The sequence below is a fragment of the Scyliorhinus torazame genome, chromosome 3 (genome assembly GCF_047496885.1).
Source record: "Scyliorhinus torazame isolate Kashiwa2021f chromosome 3, sScyTor2.1, whole genome shotgun sequence".
NCBI lineage: Eukaryota > Metazoa > Chordata > Chondrichthyes > Carcharhiniformes > Scyliorhinidae > Scyliorhinus > Scyliorhinus torazame.
In genome coordinates, this window is record NC_092709.1 from 308,003,473 (window position 1) to 308,029,011 (window position 25,539).

The 25,539-nt window shown below is 52.1% G+C and overlaps 1 protein-coding gene across 4 annotated transcripts in view; it reads left to right on the forward strand.

Annotated features, from left to right (window-relative positions):
- The window catches only part of ccdc142 (coiled-coil domain containing 142), a 302,979-nt gene that overhangs the window by 233,326 nt on the left and 44,114 nt on the right, over positions 1-25,539 (forward strand). The window lies entirely within an intron of this gene.

Consider the following 25,539-nt stretch of genomic DNA (forward strand, 5'->3'; position numbering starts at 1 on the left):
TGGAATATCAGATAGGTGATGGAGGAGCCCAAAGACATTCAAAGCCTTTTGAATAGAAAGGCTGTGGATTTTATCATTGGTGATTTCCTAGGAGCATTAGATTGCTCTGGGATTGTTTGCTGTTAGGAAAGTAGATTTTGGACTCCATCCCTGCAAGATTACTTCACATAAAGCTGCAATATGGTGCACTGCCTTTAAGGCGCAAAATGTGGAATTGTCAGAAACTTTTATTGGGTAACAATGTCCCACCAAATGCCCAGTCATCTCATGGAAGAAATGGGTAAATGCCCAATAGAATCAGTTCCTCCCCAGATTTCAGTCCCGCCACTCTCCTGTCCATCAGACCTGCAATTTCAGGTCCATAATACAGTATAAATATGTACTATTTCCTGTTTACGTGGTATAGCAAACTAGAGAACCGTTTAGATTTTTTAAAAATTATCTTTATAGTTGACATAAATACAACAAGTCATATTATTTTGCAAAGTAAACTAGTTGTGAAAGTGGGAACAGTGCTAAGAAAGTACTAATTCACTGGTGCATGTTGCTCTGTCTTATTGACATGTTAGTATACGTCCAAAATGGGCGATGTACAAATTAGGGAGGTGACTAATAGGCAAGAAAGTAGCGGGAGGATATTATCTGATGGTTTAAAAGGGACTATTTTCTTGGTCCCTTCACCTGAAGACTGATAGACCCTTTTCTCCATGACTGCCATCCACATTAAAATACTCCAGATTTCCTTTTTTTTAAATATATTTTATTCCAAGCAATACAAAAGTTTCCACAATCATAAAAAACATACACAACCATAATACAGACAGTTTGTCATTTTTATATCCTTATAAACTAAGTAATTAATTTTACCCCAAAGCCAATCCCCCCCCCCCCCCCTCCCCCTTAATTGCTGGTGACAAACCGATTTAGAGATTAATGGCCTCCACCTCATATGGAATCTCTCCTCTGATCCCGTAAGGGCAAATTTAATTTACTCCATGCAAAAACTGCCACATCCCCCCAGTCATGCCAAAGCCCTAGATGGCACTGCCGACCTCCACCCAAGTAGGATTCGTCGCAGGGCAATCAGCAAGGTGAAGGCCAGGACATCGGCCCCCTTCCCCTCCAGCAGCTCCAATAACTCCGACACGCTGAAAATTGACACCAAAGGGCACGGCTCCAATCTTGGGGAGCACCAAAACATATGCACATGATTCACCCGCCCCCTTGAGCACCTCTCTCGCCTATTCTCCACATCTGGAAATAACCCACTCAAATGCATTCTAGTCATGTGAGCCCTGTGAACCACTTTAAATTGAATCATGCTCAGCCTGGTGCAAAAGGAGGTTGAGTTCACCCGATACAACATTTCAAAGAACAAAGAGAACAAAGAACATTACAGCACAGGAACAGGCTCTTCGGTCCTCCAAGCCTGTACCGGTCATGATACCAACCGTGGCCAAAATCCTCAGCACACTTCCTTGTGCCAAATCCCTCTAGACCCATCCTGTCGATGTATTTGTCAAGATCTGCTTCCACAACCTCCCCTGGCAACGCATTCCAGGCGCTCACCACCGTCACTCCAAATCCTTTCCGCCACCCCCCCCCCCCTCCCCAGTGCCATACCTAGATCCTCCTCCCACTTTCCCTTTAGCTCTTCAAACGGAGCCTTCCCTGTCTCCAACAACCACCCATATATATCCGAGATCTTCCCTTACCCCAAACATCGCATGATAACAGTCTGTCCATCAACGTATGATTCAGAAGCTGAGGGAATGAAGGAAACTCTTCGCGAACCCAGTCCTGAACCTGCATGTACCTAAATTTGCTCCCCTCAGGAACTGGTATTCCTCCGTCAACTCCTCCAGCCCCGCAAACATACCCTCCACGAACAGATCCCTGATCTTTTCGATCCCCTCCCTCCTCTAGCTCCTATAGGTTGTATCTATCGCCAACGGGGCAAATCTATGATTTCCACAGTTGATGTCAGTACTGGCATGCCCCCAATCCAAAGATGATTCCAAATTTTAAGGGATACTGGCTGGGGAGAACGGGAAAGGGCAGTGACCAATGCCTTTAAACACACCCCCATGCAAGAAGTCTACTCCATTATCCCCAATCGGGAGAGACTGAAACATCCCACTTCCTCAGGTCCCCTCTCACCCCTGCCACCAAGTTGGCCAAGTTCGATTTGTGCATCATTTGAGGCCAACAAGAGTGTACTGCCAAAATTCCACCAACACATCTCCTGTCCCACCAAGGGCACCAACATCCTTTACCGCTGCTACACAAACATCAAGAACGCCTACCGATCTAACCCCCGACCGCACTTCAGAAAATCGGACCACCAGACGCTGCTCCTTCTCCCTGCATACAAGCGGAAATTTAAGCGGACAAATACGGTTAAGAAGGTCATACAGGGACTTCCGGGTGCGGCGATGACCAGCTAAGTCGCACGTTTCGGCAGCTCCCGGTGGAACGGACTTTTGGGCTCTTAATAGGAGCCCCAACGGCAATTTTAACGGCTAAAAACACTGTGCGGTTAACCAGAAGGGAATCCCCCCTGGACACGGATGGAAAAAGGAGAGGAAAGTGGCCGGATTGCGGTGGATCCTTTAGAGCAGCAGCAAGGAAGGCAAGCACAAACTAAGATGGCGTCGAAAGATGGCAGTTTAATATAGGGCCCTGAACAACACGAGTTCTTGAAGCGCTGCGTGGAAGAACTTAAAAAGGAGATGAAGACGGAGCTGTTGGCCCCGATATTACAGGCGATTGAAGGGCTAAAGGATGAGCAAAAGACCCAGGAGCAGGAGCTTCGGGTCGTGAAGGCAAAGGCTGCCGAGAACAAGGACGATATACAAGGCCTGGTGGTGAAGATGGAGATGCACGAGGCACACCATAAAAGGTGTGTGGAAAGGCTGGAGGTGCTGGAGAATAATGCGAGGAGGAAGAATTTAAGGATTCTTGGTCTTCCCGAGGGGGCGGACGTCGGGGCATATGTGAGCACGATGCTGCACTCGTTAATGGGATTGGAGGCCGAGGGCTAGAGAAATTCCCCGAGCCATAGTGGTGAGATTTCTCCGATATAAGGACAGAGAGATGGTCCTCAGATGGGCAAAGAAAACTCGGAGCAGTAGGTGGGAGAACGCGGTGATCCGCGTATATCAAGATTGGAGTGCGATGGTGGCGAGAAGGAGGGCGAGCTTTAATCGGGCCAAGGCGGTGCTTCATAAAAGGAAGGTCAAATTTGGAATGCTGCAGCCGGCAAGACTGTGGGTCACACATCAAGGGAAACACCACTACTTTGAAACGGCAGATGAAGCATGGACATTTATTGTCGAAGAGAAATTGGAATAAGTGGGGTATAAAAAAGAACGTTTGAGACAAAGTGGTGGGGTGAATATGGGGGGGCGAAGAGGGGGGGAAAAGGGGGGAGAGATGATTTTTAAGTTGTTAATCCTGCGGCCCTGTAACATTTCTCTCTTCCCCATGTTATGGGGGAGGGAGGTGGAGGAGCTGGGGGCGTCGGCCATTAGGGGCGGGGCCAAAAGGGAAGCGCGGGCTTTGTGCCCGCGCTATGATAATTAAGGCGGGAACAGGGAAGCAGGAAGGAGGGGGCGTCGCACAGTGCGAGCCGAGGTCACGGGGGGAAGCCGAGGTCGGCCAGAGTTTGCTGACTTCTGGGAGCAACATGGGGGGTGCAATTACGCTAGTGAGGGATCTAGTGAGTGGGGGGGGTTAACTGGGTTGCTGCTGCTGGGGAGAAGGGGGCGCCGGTATGGGGTGGGGTGGGCGGGGCGGGGGGGCGCCGCCTGGGGGGGGACACAGCTACGTGGGAACTGGGTGAGGAGCTGGATAAAAAAAAAGGGGGGATGGCTAGTCGACAAGGGGGGGGTGGTAAAGAGCCCCCCAACCCGGCTGATCACGTGGAATGTGAGAGGGCTGAACGGGCCGATAAAGAGGGCACGGGTACTCGCACACCTAAAGAAACTTAAGGCAGATGTGGTTATGCTGCAGGAGACGCATTTGAAACTGATAGACCAGGTCAGACTACGCAAAGGATGGGTGGGGCAGGTGTTTCATTCGGGGCTAGATGCAAAAAACAGGGGGGTGGCCATACTAGTGGGGAAGCGGGTAATGTTTGAGGCAAAGACCATAGTGGCGGATAGTGGGGGCAGATACGTGATGGTGAGTGGCAAATTACAAGGGGAGGCGGTGGTCTTAGTGAACGTATATTCCCCGAACTGGGATGATGCCAACTTTATGAGGCGCATGCTAGGACGTATCCCGGACCTAGAGGCGGGGAAGCTGGTAATGGGTGGAGATTTTAACACGGTGCTGGAACCAGGGCTGGACAGATCGAGGTCCAGGACCGGAAGGAGGCCGGCAGCAGCTAGGGTGCTTAAGGACTTTATGGAGCAGATGGGAGGAGTAGACCCCTGGAGATTTAGTAGACCTAGGAGCAAGGCGTTTTCGTTTTTTTTCCTATGTCCACAAAGTTTATTCACGGATAGACTTTTTTGTTTTGGGAAGGGCGCTGATCCCGAAGGTGACGGGGACGGAATATACGGCTATAGCTATTTCGGATCACGCTCCACATTGGGTGGACTTGGAGATAGGGGAGGAAAAAGAACAGCGTCCACCCTGGAGAATGGACATGGGACTATTGGCGGACGAGGGGGTGTGCTTAAGGGTGAGGGGGTGTATTGAAATGTACTTGGAACTCAATGATAATGGGGAGGTCCAGGTGGGAGTGGTCTGGGAGGCGCTGAAGGCAGTAGTTAGAGGGGAGCTGATATCAATCAGGGCACATAAAGGAAAGCAGGAGGGTAGGGAACGGGAGCGGTTGCTGAAAGAACTTCTGAGGGTGGACAGGCAATATGCGGAGGCACCGGAGGAGGGACTGTACAGGGAAAGGCAAAGGCTACATGTAGAATTTGATTTGCTGACTACGGGTAATGCGGAGGCGCAGTGAAGGAAGGCACAGGGTGTACAGTACGAATATGGGGAGAAGGCGAGCAGGTTGCTGGCCCACCAACTGAGGAAAAGGGGAGCAGCGAGGGAGATAGGTGGAGTGAGAGATGAGGAGGGAGAGATGGAGCGGGGAGCGGAGAGGGTGAATGGAGTGTTCAAGGCATTTTATGAAAGATTATATGAAGCTCAGCCCCCGGATGGGAAGGAGAGAATGATGTGTTTTCTGGACCAGCTGGAATTTCCTAAGGTGGAGGAGCAGGAGAAGGTGGGACTGGGAGCACAGATTGAAACGGAGGAAGTAGTGAAAGGAATTCGGAGCATGCAGGCGGGGAAGGCCCCGCGACCAGACGGATTCCCAGTTGAATTTTATAGGAAATATGTGGACTTGCTGGCCCCGCTACTGATGAGAACCTTTAATGAGGCGAGGGAAAGGGGGCAGCTGCCCCCGACTATGTCAGAGGCAACGATATCGCTCCTCCTAAAGAAGGAAAAAGACCCGCTGCAATGCGGGTCCTATAGGCCTATTTCCCTCCTGAACGTGGACGCTAAGATTCTGGCCAAAGTAATGGCAATGAGGATAGAGGATTGTGTCCCGGGGGTGGTCCATGAGGACCAAACTGGGTTTGTGAAGGGGAGACAGCTGAATACGAATATACGGAGGCTGTTAGGGGTAATGATGATGCCCCCCACCAGAGGGGGAAGCGGAGATAGTGGTGGCGATGGATGCCGAGAAAGCATTTGATAGAGTGGAGTGGGATTATTTGTGGGAGGTGCTGAGGAGATTTGGCTTTGGAGATGGGTATATTAGATGGGTACAGCTGCTGTATAGGGCCCCGATGGCGAGCGTGGTCACGAATGGACGGGGGTCTGAATATTTTCGGCTCCATAGGGGGACGAGGCAGGGATGTCCTCTGTCCCCATTATTGTTTGCACTGGCGATGAAGCCCCTGGCAATAGCATTGAGGGGTTCCAGGAAGTGGATGGGAGTACTCAGGGGAGGAGAAGAACACCGGGTATCTCTGTATGCGGATGATTTGTTGTTATATGTGGCGGACCCGGCGGAGGGGATGCCAGAGATAATGCGGATACTTGGGGAATTTGGAGATTTCTCAGGGTATAAATTGAACATGGGGAAAAGTGAGTTGTTTGTGGTGCATCCAAGGGAGCAAAGCAGAGAAATAGAGGACTTACCGTTGAGGAAGGTAACAAGGGACTTTCGGTACTTGGGGATCCAGATAGCCAAGAATCTGGGGGCAGTGGAGACGGCACGGGAAAGACGGGAGCCTCGGTGCGGTCCCCGATAAGAAATAACCATAGGTTTGTTCCGGGGAGAATGGATGGGGGATTTGGAGCATGGCAAAGAGCAGGGGTAACACAATTGAGAGATCTGTTCGTAGATGGGACATTTGCGAGTCTGGGAGCGCTGACGGAAAAATATGGGTTGCCCCAAGGGAATGCATTTCGGTATATGCAACTGAGGGCTTTTGCGAGGCAACAGGTGAGGGAATTCCCGCAGCTCCCGACGCAGGAGGTGCAGGACAGAGTGATCTCAGAGACATGGGTGGGAGACGGTAAGGTGTCAGACATATATAGGGAAATGAGGGACGAGGGGGAGATCATGATAGATGAGCTGAAAGGGAAATGGGAAGAAGAGCTGGGGGAGGAGATTGAGGAGGGGCTGTGGGCTGATGCCCTAAGTAGGGTAAACTCATCGTCCTCATGTGCCAGGCTAAGCCTGATACAATTTAAGGTGTTACACAGTGCGCATATGACTGGAGCACGGCTCAGTAAATTTTTTGGAGTAGAGGATAGGTGTGCGAGATGCTCGAGAAGCCCAGCGAATCATACCCACATGTTCTGGTCATGCCCGGCACTACAGGGGTTTTGGGTGGGGGTGGCAAAGGTGCTTTCGAAGGTGGTGGGGGTCCAGGTCGAACCAAGCTGGGGGTTCGCTATATTCGGGGTTGCAGAAGAGCCGGGAGTGCAGGAGGCGAGAGAGGCTGATGTTTTGGCCTTTGCGTCCCTAGTAGCCCGGCGCAGGATATTGTTAATGTGGAAGGAAGCCAAGCCCCCGGGTGTGGAGACCTGGATAAATGACATGGCAGGGTTTATAAAGTTGGAACGGATTAAGTTCGTTCCAAGGGGGTCGGCTCAAGGGTTCACCAGGCGGTGGCAACCGTTCGTCGAATACCTCACAGAAAGATAGAGGGAATGGAAAAGAAGAAGACAGCAGCAGCAACCCGGGGGGGGGGGGGGGGGGGGGGGGGGGGGGGGAACCAGAAGGACTCTCAGGGATGTTATTGTATATGTATAGGAATTTGGTAAATGTAATTGTATATTGGATTGTTGGATTGTATTTTTGGAGAGTATATATCTTGGACAACGCAGTTGCCATTTAGTTTTATTGTTGATTTTGTTCATATATTATTTATTTACTTGTTTAAAACTGGCCATTGTTATTTATATTGTTTTATTGTTGTGTAAAGGAAACGCTATGTGCTGTTATGTTTGGCCAAAAAATCTTGAATAAAATATATTTATAAAAAAAAAAGGTCATACAATGCTGGTCCATGGCAACAGAAGAGCTCCTCCTGCTGCTCAGGGGCAGCACGGTAGCACAAGTGGATAGCACTGTGGCTTCACAGTGCATGGGTCCCAGGTTCGATTCCCCGCTGGGTTACTGTCTGTGCGGAGTCTGCACGTACTCCCCGTGCCTGCGTGGGTTTCCTTCGGGTGCTCTCGTTTCCTCCCACAGCCCAAAGATGTGCAGGTTAGGTGGATTGGCCATGATTAATTGCCCTTAATGACCAAAAAGGTTAGATGGGGTTATTGGGTTACGGGGATAGGGTGGAAGTGAGGGCTTAAGTGGGTCGATGCAGACTCGATGGGCCGAATGGCCTCATTCTGCACTGTATGTTCTATGTACGTGACTGCTTGGAGTCAGTGGACTGGTCAATATTCAAGAACTCAGCGGCCAATCTAAATGAGTATACCATCACCGTCACAGACATTCATCAGCAAGTGTGTAGAAGATCGCGTGCATTCCCCAACTGGAAACAGTGGTTTAACAGAGAGAGTCACTCCCTACTGAAGAACAGGTCTGAAGCGATCCTGCCCTATACAGGAAATCTAGGTATGACTTCCGCAAAGCCATCAGGGATGCCAAGAGACAATACCAAACTAAGCTAGAGTCACAGACTATCAACATGGACACTTGTTGGCTGTGGCAAGCTTAAACTACATAACAGGCTATAAAGGAATAAGTAGAATGTCCGGCAACAGCACACCCCTCCCCGATGAACTCAATGCATTCTATGCTCGTTTTGAGCAGGAAGCCAACAAAACGTTGTCAACTGTCCCAGCAGCCTCGGACACACCTATACCTATTGTCACAGCTTCCGAAGTCCGATCGGCCTTCTTGAAAGTGAACCCTCGGAAAGCAGCGGGTCCTGACGGAGTCCCTGGTCGTGCGCTCAGATCCTGTGTGGACCAACTGGCAGGTGTGTTTGCTGACATCTTCAACCTCTCCCTACTCCGTTCCGAGGTTCCCAACTGCTTCAAGAGAACCGCCATCATACTGGTGCCAAAGAAGAACCAGCCAACCTCAACGTCTACCGTCCAGAAGCCTTGACATCTATCATTATGAAGTGCTTTGAGAGGTTGGTCATGAGACACATCAACTCCATACTCCCAGAATGTCTTGATCCACTGCAATTCACATACCACCACAACCAGTCCACAGCAGACACTATCTCTCTGGCCCTACACTCATCCCTGGAGCATCTCGACAAAAAGGACTCCTACATCAGACTCCTATTCATTGACTACAGCTCCGCCTTCAACACTATAATCCCAGGCAAGCTGATATCAAAACTCCAAAACCTAGGACTTGGCTCCTCCCTCTGCAATTGGATCCTCGACTTCCTAACCTATATACCACAATCAATGAGGATGAACAACAACACCTCTTCCATGATGGTCCTCAATACGATAGCAAGGCTGCGTACTTAGCCCCCTAATATACTCCCAAGGCATACATGACTGTGTGGCAAAATTTGGCTCCAACTCCAGTTACACGTTTGCTGGGTCTGATCGCGAACAATAATGAGTCAGAGGACAGGAGGGAGATAGAGAACCTAGTGGCATGGTGTAATGACAACAATCTGTCCTTCAATGTCAGCAAAACTAAGGAGCTGTTCATTGACTTCAGGAAGCGAAGTATCGTACACACCCGTCTGCATCAATGGTGCCGAGGTGGAGATGGTTGACAGCTTCAAATTCCTAGGTGTGCACATCACCAACAATCTATCCTGGTTCACCAATGTCGACACTACGACCAAGAAAGCACAGCCTGTACTTCCTCAGGAAACTAAGAAAATTCGGCATGCCCACATTGACTTTTACCAATATTTACAGATGCGCCAATAGAAAGCATCCTATCTGGCTGCATCACAGCCTTGTATGGCAACTGCTCTGCCCAGGGCCGTAAGAAACTACAGAGTCGTGAACACCGCCCAGTCTATCATGCGGACCTGCCTCCCATCCATTGACTCTGTCTACACCTCGTGCTGCTTTGGGAAAGGGGACAGCACAATCAAAGACCCCTCCCATCTGGGTTATTCTCTTTTCCCACCTCTTCCATCGGGCAGGAGATACAAAAGTCCGAGAACACGCACAAACAGATTCAAGAACAGCTTCTTCCCCGCTGTTACCAGCTGAGTGACCCTTTTATGGACTGAACTGATCTCTCCACGCATCTTCTCTACTGAGTAGTGCTACACTCCGTATGCTTCACCCGATGTCTGTGCCTGTGTACTTACATTGTGCATCTATGCACAATGTATGTTCTATCTTTTTCACGATGGAACGATCTGTCTGGATTGTACCCAGAACCATACTTTTCACTTTACCTCGGTGCACATGACAATAAATCCAAATCATGGCCCACTTATGAGCCACCTGAATACCAAGATACCTGAATCTCGTTCTGGCCAGTTTGAATGGCGAGTTCTCAAGTCTGCGGACCTACCCAGGGAATTTACTGGGAAGACCTTACTCTTGCCGACATTAAATTTGTACCCGGAGAAGGATCCAACATTCTTTAACAATACCATTATCTTCCCCATACATGAGAGAGGGCCTGAAACATACAGCAACAAACCATTCACATAAAGGCTCATCTCTTCTCCCATTCACTGCATTCCTTCGACGATCTAAGTGCGATGGCCGGCGGTTCAATAGCTGATGAAAGCAACAACTGAGATGACGGGCATCCCTATCTCGTGCCCCTGTGTAGCCAGATGTATCCCGAGCTCACCGCATTCGTCTTAACACTCGCCGTGCGGGCAGTATGTAACAATCTCAGTCAGGAGATAAACATGGCCCCAAACCTGAACAATCAAAGGACCTCAAAAGGATACCCCCATCCCACCTGATTGAACACTTTCTCTGCATCCGTAGAAATATTTAATTCTGGAACCTTCCCCCTAGATCTGGCCATGACCACATCCAAAAGCCTCCTATTGTTACTCGACAACTATCAGCCCTTGATAAAGCCAGTCTGACCCTTGGAGACCACCTCCGGAACGCACTCCTCCGAAATGCACCCCTCCGAACACCTCACCAGAGTCTTTGCTAGCATCTTCTCTTCAGTTTTCAACAAGGAAATGGGCCTGTAAGACCCACATTCCACTGGATTTGTATCCTTCTTTGGGATCAGGGAGATAATCGCCTGTGCCAGCATGGCCAGTAATTCTCCTTGTGACAACAAATCGTTATACATCCCCAGTGGATGTGGTGCCAGCAACGCTGCAAATTGCTTCCAAAATTGGAACGCAATGCCATCAGGCCCCGTTGCTGTTAGCCATTTTAGTTACTGTGATATGAAGAGTCTAAAGTTCTTGTTCCTTTTCACCAAACACCATTTATTTCACTTCCACAGCCTCTGCACAAAACTCTTAACAATACACCACCTGACAGAGGCCACCTGAAGCCCCTTTACATATCAGTGTCATTTAATGGATACTTAACATAAATGAGACAACTAATTGCAATGTCTCTTAACCCATTACTTAACAGTCTCCCCTTCCTTGGAGAAAAAAAATAATTAGGTGAAAACAAAATTTCAAGAAACTCAAAAACACACACATGTTTTCCCCCCCTTTTGTTTGTTTTTTTGTTTGGATAAGAAAGAAAAAAAAAAACAGTCACAGAAACAAGCGCCCTTCATAAACAATATCCAAAAGTTTCTGTGAAATCGCCCCTCTTTTCGTAAAACAGTCTGACAGTTGATAGCTCCTGTCGACCCATTTAATTTTTGTTATTTCCCCTCTGTCCAACATCTGCTTCAAACTTGCGATGTCTATCCGTAACCTCTTTTCATTGACACTTTTTGTAGAGTGCACATTTTCCCACAGGGATTTATTGTCAATGCGACAGTCAAGAGGTATATTACCCAAATCCCCAAATTTCTGTCAATATCATACTTATATAAAAGGCGATATCCACCGCCTCTACAAGGTTTGACGTCTCAGCAGCCAAAGTGCTTTTTACCACTCTCCTTATTTTCTTTGTTTCCCACACAAGCGGGCAACATTTACCATTGTTCCCCAAAAGGAAAATTATAAAACCTCCTGCGCTTGAAACCCCATCACATAAATTTGCGTAGGACGCATCACTATAAACTATGAGTTTCAAGTGCTTAAGGTCACCTAAAACCGGGAACTTCAAAACACACTCCTGCATTTTTAGTTTGGCCAACGCTTTATTTGCTCTTATTATGTCTTCCACTTAGGGATCATTCGTTTTTGTACTCCACTCTAAGACATCAAAACTCACGTCCGGTCTAGTCTGTCTACCTAACCGGTTCAGTTGCCCAATTAAACTTCGCAGTTGCTCTTTTTCTATCTTTGAAACCATTGTGTCTTTTTGTGAAACTCGGCCACGACTAATTGCTATTGGGGTGATGCTTTCCAAATACGATTGCTGACATAAAGTTGCCCCTAACTTAGTCTGTCCAATTTCCAGTCCAATATATTTAAATGCACCGGAAGCCTGACTTCCAACCCTGAATTCTTTCCTCAAACCAGAGATTACAATAGCTTCAAAATCACTAGTCCCACCCCACAAAAAATCATCGACATGCATCATAAAAATGCCAGAAAGATTTCCTTTATAGTGCCAGTAAAACATTGCAGGATCTGCTTTCAACTGGCAACAGCCTAACTTTAACAAAACTGACCTTACCGAAAAATACCAGACTCTAGATGTAACATTTAAACCATATACACATTTGTTCAGCTTCCAGAGTACCCTTTCTGCGTTAGCTGCTTCTTTAGGAGGATGGAGAAAAATGTCTCTCTGGAGCTGATGCCCCTGCAAAAAGGCAGCTTTTATATCTATAGATTTGCATTCCCATGCCTTTGTGGCTAATAGAGCCAAGAAGATCTTTAAAATAACCTTTCCTGCTGTAGGTGAATCTACCCTTAAATCCTGATCTTCTAAGTTTTCTTCAAATCCCCTTGCCACAAGCCTGGCCTTTGCCTTATAAGTTCCATCCGGAAGAACCTTTTCCGTGCAAATCCATCTGTGGGATAGAGCTCTTTGTCCCCTATCCGGTACTTCCGTGTATACCCCAAATTCACTCCCAACTATGCAGTTCTTGCTGTTTGGCATCTTTGATAACTTTTTCATCTAATTTATTGAAAGTCACCAAAATCTCACGTGCATGTGGGCTTCTACTCCTATTAGTATTTGTAGTCTTACTCATGTTCTGAGACCTTGATAAACTACGTCCCCTCTCCGGCCTGGTATCTCGTTCTGTACTGCTACTGCTTGATCTTTCCCTTCTGCTGTGGGATGTCCTTTCAATAGTTCTCGACCTTTTCCTGCGGACCTGTTCACTATCCGATGTACTATCTGAACTGACACTGCGTTTCTGTGCCCTCCATTTTTTGAACTTCGTTTTCCCAATCCATTGTCTTGACTTCTTCCCCTGAATGCTGTACATTCAACCAATGTTTATACTTTCCAGTGGCCTTCCCTGCTCTACTAATAACAGTTGCATCCTTCCATTGACTAGACCCTTCAGGCAAGTATGTCACTTTTGTACCAACTTTTGGCAGTTGCCCTTTCAGAAAAATGGCCTGTTCTAATTCACCAGAAGTGTTGTGTTCCTCCACAGAAACCCTGTCTATATCAGTTAATTGGTCCTCATAGTTCTGTAACACATGCATACCAGATGACTCTGGTTCCTTGTCATGTTTGTCTGCTCTGTCTAAATTTGAAAATTTGTAATCTGTACCAATTATCCTTCATGAATGTACCCTAACAGTTTGATTACCATGTTGCAAAATAATTGTTTTGCCATCTATGCCTATGATCTTCCCTGGCCCTTTCCATTCATTAGAATTGTCTCTCTTATAGTATACCATGCCTCCTTGCTGAAAAACGGCATCTGATGGCCGTACGTTATGTCTTAAAGCTTTGCGAATTCTTTCAGAGACGTCTGCATCCAAAAAAGCTTTTCTACTGTTATGTAATGCATTTAAATGTTCAGCAAAACCGGAGCTAATTGTAGTCCCCTCTCAAGCTGGAGGCTGGTCATCCAAAATGGACGGAATTTTAGGATTTCTACCAAACACTAATCGATAAGGACTATAGCCCCCAACCATCGGCAATGAATTCTTTGCATGTACTGCCCATGCTAAAGCTGAATTTAGCCTGCAATTTGGTCGATCTGCCAAAGTTTTCCGAAGCATGTCATCGATGACAGCATGATTTCTTTCACAGACACCATTACTAAATGGGCTTTCTGCAGCCGTATTCATTACTCTGATATTCATGTTTTCACACATATCCCTAAACTCATCATTAGCAAATTCTCCCCCATTGTCCGTAAGGAATTTTGCCGGTGGACCCATTCCTGTCCCTATCCATTTTTCCACGATTTGATCCAGAATTACTCTCTTTTCTTTACTTCGTACAATCGTTGATTGACTAAATCTGGTTGCTATATCTACGAAATGCAAAATAAATATATTATTTGCTTTATCCCAGATCTTAAGGTCCATGGCCACAATGTCGTTAAAATCCCTGGCCAAAGGTAGGATTACTATCGGTTGTGCTGGTGTCCTTCTGTACTTCCTACAAACTTCACAGCGGTCACTAACCTGTTCTATCAGTTTAGTATAGTCGTCATCCCTTACCCCTGCATCCTTTAATAAATTTTTCAGCCTCTGAGGAGACAGATGTGCAAATTGCCTATGCAGTTTTAATACCACAAGCTTTTCATCAGCTAAAGTCCCATTTTCAACTGCCATTAACACATCCTTAACCACTCTACTTGAAAAATTATTTGTCAGTAATGGAATACAATAGTGTCCCAACTGTGTAAATTGTAAGTCCACCGTCTTTCCAAAAACTGTTGCCTTATCCTGTTCCATATCCAGTTTCATGTGTGCTTTCTTCATCGATGGTCTGCTCAGAAGCAAAGGTATCTCACTTGATACAACATCCGTGCTAATGAAATGATTCACTCCGGCAATATTGCAAGGGATCACCACTCTTTTCAGTGACTTCAGAGTATTATCATCCTCAAACCTGAAACTTGTGGAACTTTCAAATTCCTTTTCCTTAACCTTGTTACGATTTTCAGCATTCAAAGAGTCCAAGTAACATTTTAACCAGTCAATTCCACACACAGTAGATGTGCAGTCACTGTCCAATACAGCACAGTTGAAGTATTCTGCAACCAACACCCTCATTACCGGCGTAAAACTGCTTGTCAATAGGACAATGCCTTCTTTTTGGTCACTATCTTTTTCCTCTTCTGACTCTTCCGTGTCATGTGTCGCTTCAAACACTCTTATCATAACGAGTTGGACAGTTGAAAGCATAATGGTATTGAGAGTCACATCGAAAACATTGATTTATCATGCCCCGTGCATTTCTGGGGTTCATCTTCCTATTGTAGGTTCTAACTGGGTTTCTGTCTTCATAATTTCCTTGTCTCGGTCTCTGTCTATAGTCTTGAGCCCTGTTCATAGCCATACGATTTTGCCATCCTGTTACTAGTGTATCTTCCATATTCTACCTTATTGCAGACTGACCTATTTGGGTCATCAGAGCCATCGGAATCGAATGTTTCCCCAGAAACATTTGTAAAGCTTTTGTCATCTGTTCGAATAAGGTATCCTTAGTAAACTGAACTCCTGTCAAAACCAGGAGCCTATCCATGTTGCTCACTCTAGCATAGTCAAGTAATTTAAAGGCCAACACACACTGTGGAAATTCCAGATTTCTGCAGCCTTTTATATAGTCTGCCAAATTCCATTATATAGTCTTCCATGGAGATAGCCTCCATTTTCCGGAACTTATCAAAATCTGACCATGCTTCATACGCACTTAACAAGTCATCTTTCTTATAAATCTTATCCATATAATGTAATAAAGTCTCCAGACCTTCTTCTGAGTCTAACTCTTCCAATTCCAGCTCAGAAACCACTTTGTTTCGGATTTTACTGCCATATGGTAGAGAAAGAGCCAATGCCATACCTTGTTTTCTCTTTCCCAAAGCAGTTACTTTAGTCCACATAACTACTGCACTTGGGGCAACACGGTAGCATTGCGGATAGCACAATTGCTTCACAGCTCCAGGGTCCCAGGTTCGATTCCGGCTTGGGTCACTGTCTGCACATCCTCCCCGTGTGTGCGTGGGTTTCCTCCGGGTGCTCCGGTTTCCTCCCACAGTCCAAAGATGTGCAGGTTAGGTGGATTGGCCATGATAAATTGCCCTTAGTGTCCAAAATTGTTATTAGTGTTGGGTGGGGTTACTGGGTTATGGGGAGAGGGTGGAGGTGTTGACCTTGGGTAGGGTGCTCTTTCCAAGAGCCAGTGCAGACTCGATGGGCCAAATGGCCTCCTTCTGCACTGTAAATTCTATGATAATCTATGATTCTCCATTGGTCGTACGATTCCCTTTCAGAAAATAAGGGAGGATAGTCATATCCAGCCATCTTTATCCTCGGTTCAGCCATAAATCCCTTCTTTTTTATTCTTTTCTCACTCACTCCTTGGTTTGATCTGGAAAAGTTGTATCTTTCAACCCTTCACATTTACACAGCAACCATCCTCTGCTACCAATTGTTAGCCGTTTTCGGTACTGTGATATGAAGAGTCTAAAATTCTTGTTCCTTTTCACCAGACATCATGGGCGAAATTCTCCACTCCCACGCCGAAGTGGCCGCGCCGTCGTGAACGCCGTCGAGGTTCACGACGGCGCGGAACGGCCCCAGTCCCGACCGATTCAGGCCCTGACAATGGGCCAGGATCGGGGCCGCGTCATCTACACGCGCCAGGCCTTGTCGCCCGCGTAAAAGCGGCGGCGCAAAGATGACGTGGCCGGTGCCACATAACGGGCATCATCCGCGCATGCGTGGTTGCCGTCCTCTCTAGGTCCGCCCCGCAAGAAGATGGGGGACGGATCCGCGGAAGGAAGGAGGTCCTCCTTCAGAGAGGACGGCCCGACGATCGGTGGGCACCGATCGCGGGCCACCCCACATTCCAGGTAAAGCCCGGTGCAGGATCCCCCCTCGCCCCCCCACAGGCCGACCCCCCTAGCGTTCACGCACCGCCCATGTCTGCAGCGACCAGGTGTGGACGGCGCCGGGGGGAACCTGCCGTTTTGGCCTGGCCGCTCGGCCCATCCGGGCCTCAGAATAGCCGGGGTGCCGGAGAATCGCCATTTTCAGTGTCTCCGGCGATTCTCCGGCCTGCGGCCCGCGAAACTCGACCGGGCCGTTCCCGCCGCTTGGGAGAATCGCGGGAGGGCGTCGGACCGGCGTCCCCGGAAATTTTAGCGGCCCAGGCGATTCTCCCAAACTGCGTGGGAGTGGAGAATCGCGCCCCATTTATTTCACTTCCACAGCCTCTGCACAAAACTCTTAACAACACACCACCTAACAGAGGCCACCTGAAGCCCCTTTACATATCAGTGTCATTTAATGGATACTTAACATAAATGAGACAACAGGGGCGTCATTCTCCGACCCCCCGCCGGGTCGGAGAATGGCCGTTGGCCGCCGTGAATCCCGCCCCCGCCCCCGCCGAAGTCTCCGAAGGGAGAAAAGTCGGCGGGGCGTTAATGGCGCCGCTGCAGCGGAGAATGTCACGGGTCTGCGCAAGGCAGCCGATTTTCGGCCTGCCGATATTCTCCCTTCCGGATGGGCCGAAGTCCCGTCGACGTAATGATCGTTCACGTCGACGTGAATCAAACCTCCTTTTCATCGGCGTGACCCGGTGCTCCAGGCTCACGCCGACCAGCGAGGAGGTGAGTGACGGCCTGGGGGGTTGGCTCTGGGCAGGAAATGGCGTGGCCGCAGACTGATTGCGTGAGGAGAGGTGTGTCTCGGCTTGTGTGTGTGTGTGTGTGCGGTGGGGGGGGGGGGGGGGGTGGTTAGAGTAGGCTGGGCTCCGGGGGAGTGCCGGGAGGGGGTCCGTGCCGGGATGGAGGTTGGGGGTTGGGGGGGTCCGTGCCGGGGTGGAGGTTGGTGGTTGGGGGGGGTCCGTGCTGGGGTGGAGGTTGGGGAGGGGGTCCGTGCCGGGGTGGAGGTTGGGGGGGGGGTCGTGCCGGGGTGGAGGTTGGGGGGGGGTCCATGCTGGGGTGGAGGTTGGTGGTTGGGGGGGGTCCGTGCTGGGGTGGAGGTTGGGGAGGGGGTCCGTGCCGGGGTGGAGGTTGGGGGGGGGTTCCGTGCCGGTGTGGAGGTTGGGGGGGGTCCGTGCTGGGGTGGAGGTTGGGGAGGGGGTCCGTGCTGGGGTGGAGGTTGGGGGGGGGGGTCCGTGCCGGGGTGGAGGTTGGGGGGGGGGGTCCGTGCTGGGGTGGAGGTTGGGGAGGGGGTCCGTGCCGGGGTGGAGGTTGGGGGGGGGGGGTCCGTGCTGTGGTGGAGGTTGGTGGTTGGGGGGGGTCCGTGCTGGGGTGGAGGTTGGGGAGGGGGTCCGTGCCGGGGTGGAGGTTGGGGGGGGGTCCGTGCCGGGGTGGAGGTTGGGGGTTGGGGAGGGGGTCCGTGCCGGGGTGGAGGTTGGGGGGGGGGTCCGTGCTGGGGTGGAGGTTGGGGTTGGGGGGGTCCGTGCTGGGGTGGAGGTTGGGGAGGGGGTCCGTGCTGGGGTGGAGGTTCGGGGGGGGTTCCTTGCCGGGGTGGATGTTGGGGGTTGGGGGCGGTCCGTGCTGGGGTGGAGGTTGGGGAGGGGGTCCGTGCCGGGGTGGAGGTTGGGGGGGGGGTCCGTGCTTGGGTGGAGGTTGGTGGTTGGGGGGGGGTCCATGCTGGGGTGGAGGTTGGGGAGGGGGTCCGTGCCGAGGAGGGTGATGGGAGGGCAAATGAGTTGGTCCACCTGGCCAGGTGCCAGCCTCCAACAGTTGGACCCATATGGTCCATGCCACCTGGCTGGGGGGAGGAGGAGATATGGGCAATGATGACATGTCGTCGTTCCCCTCCCCCCCACCAGGCCGTCATGTTTTCAGACCATTCAGCGATGTTGGCCGCCGTGGTGGCAGCCGCTCATGTCTATATTGCCCTGGATGAGGAGGAGGAGTGTGCCAGAGAGGCGGCGCAGGCTGCCGCAGAGGGGCAGGCGGCAGCCGCCCAGGCTGGAGGGACACCTGACCGACAGGACGAGGAGGGGGGAGGAGGACGTCGCGGCCCCACGGCAACGGAGGCACCCGAGGGCGCCCCGTGTGTACCGGCCCCGGCAGTCATACCAGGACCTCACGGACCGGGAATGTAGGAGGAGACTCCGGATGAGCCGGGAAACCGTGGCACACATCTGCCACCTGCTGGCATACCTGTCACCGCGTGGCACTGGCGGGGGACACCCCTCTCCCCGTGTCCGTCAAGGTTACGGTGGCCCTGAACTTTTATGCAACGGGGTCATTCCAGGCACCGAGTGGGGACCTGTCCGGCATATCGCAGACATCGGTGCACCTGTGCATCCGGGCAGTGACAGATGCCCTTTATGCCATGGCGCACCGCTACATCCGCTTCCCCGTGGACCGGGCCAGCCAAGATGCCCGGGCCGTGGGCTTCTCTGCCGTTGCCGGGTTCCCCATGGTCCAGGGCGCGATCGATGGGATGCACGTTGCCGTGCGGCCACCTGCAGATAACAGGGCCGTGTTCACTAATAGGAAGGGGACCTATTCGATGAACGTACAGGTGGTCTGCGACCACCGCATGATGATCCTGCACTTCTGCGCCCGTCACCCAGGCAGTGTACACGACTCATTCGTGTTGTCGCGGTCATCCATCCCCGGCATGTACGAGGGACGCCATCCCCGGCTGAGGGGCTGGTTGCTGGGCGACAGGGGCTACCCATTGCGATCGTGGCTGATGACGCCTATACGGAGGCCACGCAATGAGGCGGAGAACCGCTACAATGATGCCCATGTAGCGACAAGGGGAGTGATCGAGAGGTGCTTTGCCGTGCTGAAGATGCGTTTCAGGTGCCTGGACCTCTCTGGGGACGCCCTCCAGTATCGGTCAGATAGGGTCGGCCGCATCATTGTGGTGTGCTGCGTCCTGCACAACATAGCCCAGCAGAGGGGCGATGTGCCGCAGGCAGAGGAGGGCGGAGTGGAGGAGCAGCAGGAAGAGGCGCAGTCCTCCCCAGATGAGGGGGATGGGGGCAATGGTCAGGGCAGACGGGGTAGACACAGGCGGGTGGCTGTCCACCGTTACCGGCTGGCCCAACGGGCACGGGACAGACTGATAGCCGCCCGCTTCACTGACTAGATGGGCGTGGGAATCGGGTAGTATGGCCACAGACCGCACACCATGGCAACAGCCGACCACCCACACCCCCCACCCATCCACCCACCCAGCACCCTCACCCCCCTCCCCAACCCCACACACCCCACCCGCATGCACACCCCCCCCCCAATTGCCGATTCACCGGCGGCACAACGGGCCGGGCTCACCCAGTTGCGGGTGGACGCGTGTCTATCGCAGGCCATGGAGGATGATGACAACCCGCCCTGCGATGAGCTCCTGGCTCTACATCGTTGGACTATGTCTGACCCATGGCCACAGTACCACCATCCACCCGGACCATCACTGCATGCGGCTGTGACACTGCAGCGCACGGTCCCGTCCTCTGCCCGGGGGATGTTGATGGCGGCCCAGGGGGAAGGGGGCAGACTCACCTGGGGCTGAGGTAAGACCACCCGTCACACACACACGTACATGACACGCCCGCACACTTTGGACAGAGCACAAAGGCAGCTTCGGTAGGTGTAACATTGACTTTAATAACCAAAGGAGTTCATGCACGTGCCCTAGCCCCTAAAACTCATCTGTGCCCTACACCCGTGCCAACTTACTCAGTGTCTAATTGTTTGGCCTTACGAGCCCTTTGACTACGTCTACGTGGTTCCCCAGACGGTACAGCAGAACTGGAGGTGGACTCCTGTGATTCCTGCCCTCTGACACTGGATCCCTTTGGCGGCCGTTTCCTGGGGCGTCCTGGCCTAGATGGGCCAGGCTGCGGCCCGGGCGACTGGGATGGCGAGCTGCCAGCCTGTCCTGCCCGTTGCCCACCCGATGCACCTGGGACGGAAGGGGGGGAGTCCGAGGTGTCGCGGTGTACCGGGACCTCCCCTACAGAGGGAGCCGGGACGGACCACACCACCTCCTCCTCCCTCGGGGTGCCCGATGGCCCCCAGGCCTCTACATGGGTGGGGGATGCGAACGGACTGGCCATCCGACGCGCCCCCGACATCTGGCGCTGCCAGTCCTGGAGGCCCGTGCTGGTATCGACAGGGGTCTGCAGGTTTGCAGCCATGGAGCCCAGGGGGTTGTCAACCCGGCTCGCACATGGCCACTGGCGCCGATGCCCTCAGCGATGGCCTGCTGAGACTGGGCCATGGCCTGCTGAGACTGGGCCATGGCCTGCAGAGACTGGGCCATGGCCTGCAGAGACTGGGCTATGGCCTGCTGAGACTGGGCCATGGCCTGCTGAGACTGGGCTATGGCGTTGAGCGCCTCTGCCATCTGGCGCTGGCACTGGCTCATGGCCTCCTGTGAGAGGGCAGCCATTTCCTGGGCCACAGACGCCGCCTGCACGGAAGGCCCAGGCCTCGCAAACCGTTCCCCATGTCTGACACCGTCGCACCCATTGCCTCCACCGCGGACGCCACCCGTGCGGTGTCAGCCTGGGTGGCACGCATGACCGGGACCACTCCCAGCTCCTGGACGCGGGTGGACTCCTCCACCTGCGACCGCAGCCGCCGCAAGCCACCCGTCACCCTATTCGCTCGTCTCCGTGTCGGTGGTTGCATCGGATCTATGTGCGGGTGTGGTAACTGCAGGAACCCGGGATCCATCTGGGCGGCAGATGTTCGCTTGGCCTGGGCTGCCCTCCGACCGCCCGGTCCCTCTGCTGCTCCTACCTCCACCTGCTGTACCGGGACGGCTGTGTTGTGCGCACCAGTGAGTGTACCAGACGCCTCATCACTAAAGTGCCCAACTGTGGTGAGTGTTTCTGCGATGGTGGAGGGTGTTGGTGACAGCAGTGGCGTTGTGTCGTGCTCTTCGTCCCACTCTGACTCCATGGCACTTTGGGGTGGGGGTTCGTCTCCACCCATCCACTCTGAGTCACTGTCCGGTATTTCGTCTTCCCGGGTAGGGGTGTCCTGGGTAGTGCTGTCCCGGGTAGTGCTGTCCCGGGTAGTGCTGTCCCGGGTAGTGCTGTCCCGGGTAGTTCTGTCCCGGGTAGTGCTGTCCCGGGTAGGGGTGTCCTGGGTAGTGCTGTCCCGGGTAGTGGTGTCCCGGGTAGGGGTGTCCTGGATAGTGGTGTCCTGGGTAGTGGTGTCCTGGCTCGGATGTGACGGGGGCCTGTGGCTGCCCCCCTCATCGCTGGGTGGTCGCTCCCGCACGTGACGGGGGTGTCGTCTCCCTGTTGCTCCAGGTCTCTCCGTCTCCCGTGGTGTGCGAGGGGCATCCTGCGGGCGTCGCATGCTGGAGGGTCCGCGTCTCTCCGTCTCCCGTGGTCTCCGAGGGGCATCCTGCGGGCGTCGCATGCTGGAGGGTCCGGGTCTCTCCGTCTCCTGTGGTCTCCGAGGGGCATCCTGCGGGCGGTGTGCATCTGCGGGGATGGGTGCCTGGACGTTTGGTCCTGCGATACACAATGAAGCATGCATGGTTAGACATCAGGCAGTGATCAGGTGATACGGCGGAGGGGGATATAGGGGAGGGGGGATATGGGGACGGGCTGTTGGTGGCTCACTTGCTCGTGGGGCCCCGACCTGATAGCCGGGGAGGGGGGGATATGGGGGAGGGGGGATATGGGGAGGGGGGGTATGGGGGAGGGAGGATATGGGGGAGGGGGGATATGGGGAGGGGGGGATATGGGGGAGGGGGGATATGGGGGAGGGGGATATGGGGAGGGGGGATATGGGGGAGGGGGGATATGGGGGAGGGGGATATGGGGGAGGGGGGATATGGGGGAGGGGGGATATGGGGGAGGGGGGATATGGGGGAGGCTCACCCTGCCTGCTCTGACGAGGTCGTTCACCTTCTTGTGGCACTGGATGCCTGTCCGTGGTGTCAGGGCCACAGCGGTGACGGCCTCTGCCACTTCCCTCCACAGACGCCGGCTGTGGCGTGGGGCAACTCTGCGGCCGTGCTCGGGATACAGGGCGTCCCTCCTCTGCTCCACCGCGTCCAGGAGCACCTCCACATCGCGTGACTCGAACCTTGGGGCTGAGCGACGGCCAGCCATCCATTCGGGTGTTGCGGTCGGGTGGGGGGGAGCTGCGCGGCCTTATGAGCCGTCACGCCGTGCAGCGCGTATGACGCTGCACGGCGTGAACCACTGCGCAAGCGCGGATCCCGTTACGTCGCTGCTAGCCCATTTCGGGCCGGAGACTATCGTCCCATTTTTATGACGTGACGCAAGTGGGATTTGCGCCGTTTTTTGCGCCGATCGGCGGACTTTCCGCCGATAACGGAGAATTTCGCCCCTAATTGCAATGTCTCTTAACCCATTACTTAACATTGCTTTCCCTGATTGCATAGAACTGATGCACTCCATTATACATTGGCGGCAAGGTGGTAAAGTGGTTAGCACTGCTGCCTCACAGTGCAAAGGACCCAGTTTCAATTCCGGCCTTGGTGGCTGTGTGGAGCGTGCACTTTCTGCATGGGTTTCCTCCGGGTGCTACGGTTTCCTCCCACAGTCCAAAGATGTGCAGGTCAGGTGGGTTGGCCATGCTAAATTGTCCCTTAGTGTCCAGAGATGTATAGGTTGGATGGGATAGGGCGGGTGCCTGGTTAAGGTGCTCTTTCGGAGGATGGGTGCAGACTTGAAGGGCAGAATGGCCTCCTGCACTGTAGTGATTCTATTCTATCTCTTGCAGTCCCAATGGCTCGGAATTATACAGCCCCTGATAAAATGCCTTAAGTGCTCTATTGATCTTATATGGAGTTGTCACCAGCCCTCCCCCTCATCCGTAACCTGATCTATCTCTCGTGTAGCCAGCTGTCATCTCAGCTGATGAGCTAACAGACGACTGGCCGTCTCCCCATACTCATACAATACAGCCCGTGAGCGATGCAATTGGCTCACCGCCTTCCCTATCGATACCAGATCAAACTCCACCTGCAACCTCATTCTCTCCGCTAACAGCTCTTTTGATGGGGCCGCTGAATTCTGCTGGTCCACTTCCAAAATAGCATCGACCAACTTCTACCTTTCCACCCTTCCAACCTCGTCCCCGTGGGCCTTATAAGATATAACCTCCCCTCTAATCAGCCCCTTCAGCACTTCCCAAAACGTGGAGATGCCATCCTCATTCTGGTTAAACTCCCCACAGTTCTCTCTGGCCAAGGCTACAATTTTTTCAAAATCTCCACAGGTGCCACTGGGCTCAAACCAGTTTCTTTTTTAAAAAAAAATATTTTATTGAAAATTTTTGGCCAACCATCACAGTACATTGTGTATCCTTTGACACAGTAATATAACAATATAAATAACAATGGCCAGTTTTATAAACAAGAAATAAATAATATATAAACAAAAACAAAACTATGCCAACTGCCTTGTCCCAGATAAATATTCTCCAAAAATATGTTTTAAACAGTCCAATATACAATTATCTATAACAACAACCTATACATATTATACTTATATATTATACATCCCTGAGAATCCCTCTGGTTCCTCCCCCCACCCCCTGGGCTGCTGCTGCTGTCTTCTTCTTTTCCATTCCTCTATCTTTCTGTGAGGTATTCGACGAACGGTTGCAACCGCCTGGTGAACCCTTGAGCCGATCCCCTTAGGATTGAACTTAATCCGTTCCAGCTTTATAAACCCTGCCATGTCATTTATCCAGGTCTCCACACCCGGGGGGCTTGGCTTCCTTCCACATCAACAGTATCCTGCGCCGGGCTACTAGGGACGCAAAGGCCAAAACATCAGCCTCTCTCGCCTCCTGCACTCCCGGCTCTTCTGCAACCCCAAATATAGCCAACCCCCAGCTTGGTTCGACCCGGACCCCCACTACCTTCGAAAGCACCTTTGTCACCCCCACCCAAACCCCACCCCTGTAGTGCCGGACATGACCAGAACATGTGGGTGTGATTCGCTGGGCTTTTCGAGCATCTCGCACACCTATCCTCTACTCCAAAAAATTTTGCTAAGCCGTGTTCCAGTCATATGCGCCCTGTGTAACACCTTAAATTGTATCAGGCTTAGCCTGCACACGAGACGATGAGTTTACCCTACTTAGGGCATCAGCCCACAGCCCCTCCTCAATCTCCTCCCCCAGCTCTTCTTCCCATTTCCCTTTCAGCTCGTCTACCATAATCTCCCCTCGTCTCTCATCTCCCTATATATGTCTGACACCTTACCGTCCCCCACCCATGTCTTTGAGATCACTCTGTCCTGCGTCGGGAGCTGCGGGAATTCCCTCACCTGTTGCCTCGTAAAAGCCCTCAGTTGCATATACCGGAATGCATTCCCTTGGGGCAACCCATATTTTTCGATCAGCGCTCCCAGACTTGCAAACGTCCCATCTACAAACAGATCTCTCAATTGTGTTACTCCTGCTCTTTGCCATGTTCCAAATCCCCCATCCATTCTTCCCAGAGCAAATCTATGATTATTTCTTATCGGGGACCACACCGAGGCTCCCGTCTTTCCCCTATGCCGTCTCCATTGCCCCCAAATTTTCAGAGTAGCCACCACCACCGGGCTTGTGGTGTATTTCTTCGGTGAGAACGGCAACGGCGCCGTCACCATGGCTTGTAGGCAAGTCCCCCTACAGGACGCCTTCTCCAATCTCTTCCACGCCGCTCCCTCCTCTTCTCCCATCCACTTACATACCATTGAGATGTTGGCGGCCCACTAGTACTCACTCAGGCTCGGTAGCGCCAGCCCCCCCCTATCCCTACTACGCTGCAAAAATCCCTTCCTCACTCTCGGGGTCTTCCCGGCCCACACAAAACTCATGATACTCTTCTCAATCCTTTTGAAAAAAGTCTTCGTGATCACCACCAGGAGGCACTGAAACACAAAAGAGGA